Below are 4,612 nucleotides of genomic sequence, written 5' to 3' on the forward strand. Positions count from 1 at the left end.
AAAACGATCTACATTGCAAGCTGATACCGAAATACATGGTATAGTCTATATAGATTATTAACTGAACCCTTTCAAATTTAAAGCGTTCAAACCGTTTAAAAGTGAGAATAAGTAATACTGTCCATTTTCTGTTCATAGCGAAAGGAGGAACATACATACGACGTACATTCACTATAGTTTGGTACGAACATATTATACTGAAGAAAGGGAGAGAATTCATATTAAATATTTGAAGTTTTATCTCTATTTCAAGGTGCGCCGCTGGTGTAGTGGTATCATGCAAGATTCCCATTCTTGCGACCCGGGTTCGATTCCCGGGCGGCGCAAAGAAATTTTTTTTTATGGCATAGTTTTGCTAACATTGTTTTCGTGGACAAGATGCCAATATCGAAGATTTTTTTTCTTCTTCTATTTGGCTCATCTTAAAATAAATCTGCGATCATTCAATATAATAATAATAATAATAATAATAATAATAAATCGCTGTGTAAGGCAACCACGTTTGACAAATTTACGGTACGTGTACACGACTTACAAAAATAACCGAAAGAATGCCGTTTAATATAATTTATTTAAAGCTCATCGCGTTATCCCCCATTAATAATAATAATAATAATAATAACACCTATTATTATTATTATTGGTGTTGTTGTTGTTTTAATATTATTACCGCAGAGTTATATTTCGAAAACAAATTAAAAAATAGCTTGATACTCCCACGTTCATGTTAAGACTGGAATGTTATGTTGAACAGTATACTTATCTTGTTCATTCTCACGGTATCATGGTACCAATTGTTTTTCGACAGACCTCAATGCCAACGTTTGGTGAAATGAATATACCTTCTACCTATTTCAGCATGACCGTTACGCGTGAGGGCCGCGGTCACAGTAGGGCAACTTGGACACAATTCCGTGGACCCACAACGTTCAAGGTGTCCACAGCCGTCATTATTATTATTATTGTCACAATTTGTCATACACAGGGGTCTACTGGAGAATTGTTCCTAGGGATCACATATACTGTCCGCGGTCCAGTCGCGCGTTGTCGTAAAAAGCAATTTTAGAATAGAATATATCCTTTGGTGGCAGGGTCCAGTTTTGTTAATTGGCCCCAGGTAAATTTATTAACTTAAGGCTATGGTGTGACATTTTCAGCTATTATTGTTTACTATTTAAAGATGAGGATATATTTGTGAACTAGGTGTTTCTGGCTTCTGTTATTCTTGAAATTGATGTCAGGCATGTACACCTTCCATAGTTATTCTGCAGTATGTTGATAGTGAAATACCTATAGTCGGCTAGGAAGAAGAGCAAGCATCCCATAACAGTAAACACATGGGTTTGGGGCAAGTAGAACATCTCAAAAACGGCTTGGATGACAACTATTTTCAATTGCATCAGCCTGTTTAGTACACACTGTTTTGTAGAATTGTTATATATGAAAAGGGCTTGTGTTTGCACTGTGAGCATCACATGGTGTCACAAATGACCTTCGGATATGAAAATTGCCGGTAGAAATTTGGGGTTGGGGTGTATAAACTTCTGCTATGAACTGCCATTGACATCTTTGGTCAAGTGGAAAATATTCTTATGGTATGTTTTAATATAGGTATCTAAAAATATGGACCTTTATGACCTCATTTTTGTATTTGGATTTTTATGATTTTTTATTCTAAGTCGCTGATTGCGCCTTTAAATTTGTACATAAAAACAGGCCCCTGTCCCTTTAGCACTACTTAAGAGAGATAACTCTGCCGAAGCCTAATATGGGTAAGAGTTTTCCTGTCTCAAGTGCTATGGTGCAAGCATTAAAAATCATTAACAATATAAAAATATGATCTAAAAATATAAACTAACACCATCTCACATGTAACCAAGTTTTCGGAACCTTTTCTAACCTTCAGATATTGCTTAATACACTAATCAAATATTACTTTGTTATTTATTCTTGAATCCAATCCAATGCTCCCGACACATGTAGCTCCGACCCTCTGGGTAATGCTGTAACGTTTACCAAACTTTCTACACGTGTACAATATTTACAATAACCGACATGATCTCGTCTAATCGAAACGATTAAAAGCTCGTCCTGTCTCCGCATCTACCCTCAAGACTTACTAACAGCTGACAGCTATTTTAATCTGCCTGCCATGCCTCATTCATCTTTTCTTTGTTTCGTTTTGTTTTTTTACCTTAGGGAGAATAAAATTTGTAGGACTAAAGTAGCTTAAAGAAACTGTTATCAACATTAACAGTTAAACGCCATAAAATGTAATGTTGTGCAATGTAAGCAAATACGTGAACTTTCTGCAATTTGCTAGCGATGCCATATTGAACAGCAATTTCATAAATATATACTTTAAAAAAAAATTAATTTGAAAGGGTAGTTCATACGTCAATGGGAGCCAAATACATGTTCATTTACACATTTACTAATTCTGTAAATGTTTACAGGCAGTAAAGTAAACTAAGGCGTCTACACGTGTAGTCTTCGTAGTATTGCGTCTGGGCTTGTATTATTGGTACCGTTATACCGGAAGTAAAGTTATCTATATAGACCAATCAACACTGAGAAGAGTAGTGATATTTTATGAGCTTTGGATATTTTTTATCACTCGTAGTCCACCTTCTACTTCCATGACTTTATCCATTATGCACACGAGAGTGACCTCACGTGGGTGACGCACACGGATCCGAGAGGGTGATCGCCCTTGTTGGAAGACGTCGCGTAATAAAAGCACCATGGACGATTATCGCGAGAACGAAAGAGCAGGGGCATCTGTGATCGTTTACTCGATTTTAAACGGTAGTCGCCGAGGCGATTCTGCAAATAGTATCTATGACAACTAATCAGCGTTTATATTTTGCGATTACAACGGTCATTTGTAGCGATTTCATCACGCATCTGTCGCTCCACTTAGATCATTTTTTGCACGTCAGTATCTTTGAGTGTCCATCACAGTTTTTTTTATCAATAATGTTTCGTAATTGTTCAACAGGCTGGCATTTGATAGAGGCACAGTAGCCAGGTGCAACATGTACGAGCATTTCTAACCAAGAATGTATCTATCTTACTACAATCCAATTATAGAAAATATTTTTCTTGGGAAATTGTCTCCGGCCATTGCTTGCAAGCGTTTATGTTTACCTGGAGCTATATAGTAATTACGCCCCTGCTTGTTGTTGCTAAAGATAATTCTCGCTTTTGCTCAAGAACTGTTGTACGGACATGTGCGTCTTTGGTAAATATCAATTGGGATTTTCACCAGTCGAGTCAGTGTTCGTCCATTATTTTTAATGGAGAATATTTTCCCCGTTGGATTTGTCGGCGATTTCCATTTGATCGTTGTAGAAGCAATCCTTGTGTGGTCTCAACAGTGGCTTTCTATCTGGCTCCCGGCTAGATTAAACTGCATTGTATACGAGGGAAGCTTAGCCCAATTCCCACACAGATATTTATCGATGATATTAGCATTCCCTCTCAGCTAATCCAACACACCGTATTTCGATCCAGTTACAGCTTTGTCATCGTCCTGGACAAATTCGGCAAGTATCACGTTCGCGGTGTATAACAGTTAGAGGTCTTTAGATGCAAATACCAAAATACGGTTAATAACGCCAGAGGCGTAGCTATGATATTTTGCGCCCGGGGACGAACTATAAAATTGGCGCCACAGCCACCTCCCCGTTTAATCACATTTTTGAATATTACCCTTGTTGACTTATTATAATGTAACGTTGTAAGCCTCATTTTGGCGCCCCTGTACCTTGGCGCCCGGGAACATATGTACCCCCCTGCCCGCCCCCCCCCCCCCCCAGCTACGTCTCTGAATAACGCTTCTTCCTGAAAATACAATCATTCTCTTTCAATTACTTCCATGGTGTTCATTCTAAATAAGGCTGCGGATGAAAAAGTTCCAAATGACTTACTATTGACTTATAAAATAAGGAATGTCTAAATTCCACGGAGATCCTGAGACAATTTCAAGATCCAAACATCCATGAAAAAAAAACTCTGGAATTATTACAGATCCTATTTCATATACTTCAGGTTATTGAAGCTTGTGGCGGACTACGATCAAGTCCATCCTGAAATAGTGTTGGTTACTTAAGCGTTGCAGTCCACGACATATCAACGTAGACCAGGACGTGGATTACTTAGCAAGACAGAATTTCAGCCAGAATTTGGTAACTCTGACAGCCTCTGAGAGGCCTTTCCTCCCACATCTTGTTTGGTTGAAGTAGCAGTGTCAAAATGGGCTCTTGTATATGTTGGATTCGGCTTCCGTGTATGATGAGATCCCGCTCATTTCATCGCCAGATGTTTTAACTATTAGTTTTATTTTTGTGTCTAAGCAGCAGGGAGGGTGAACCAACCACCATTTTGAAGGGTCTAAACTTGAAATAAACCCTTGTAAAAAAGTCGATTAAATAACGTAAATAACGCTAAAATTAAGCCTTACAATCACCACTGGAGGCTTCTCTAATTGGGTTAGTTCATTTTATTATTTTGCTTTTTCATGTACTGAAATATAAATGTGTACTCTTATATTACGAAATTTAACCAACTCGGTGGTCCCTGCTGATATAATTAAATCATTATTATATCA

The 4,612-nt window shown here is 37.9% G+C and overlaps 1 non-coding gene across 1 annotated transcript; it reads left to right on the plus strand.

Annotated features, from left to right (window-relative positions):
* Positions 1 to 255: 255 nt before the first annotated feature.
* On the plus strand, positions 256 to 326 carry Trnag-ccc (transfer RNA glycine (anticodon CCC)). The gene has a single exon. It is a non-coding gene; the product is annotated as a tRNA-Gly (tRNA).
* The last annotated feature ends 4,286 nt before the right edge of the window (positions 327 to 4,612 follow it).

This window comes from Sinohyriopsis cumingii, chromosome 7 (genome assembly GCF_028554795.1).
Source record: "Sinohyriopsis cumingii isolate HCF-2022 chromosome 7, ASM2855479v2, whole genome shotgun sequence".
Taxonomy (NCBI): domain Eukaryota; kingdom Metazoa; phylum Mollusca; class Bivalvia; order Unionida; family Unionidae; genus Sinohyriopsis; species Sinohyriopsis cumingii.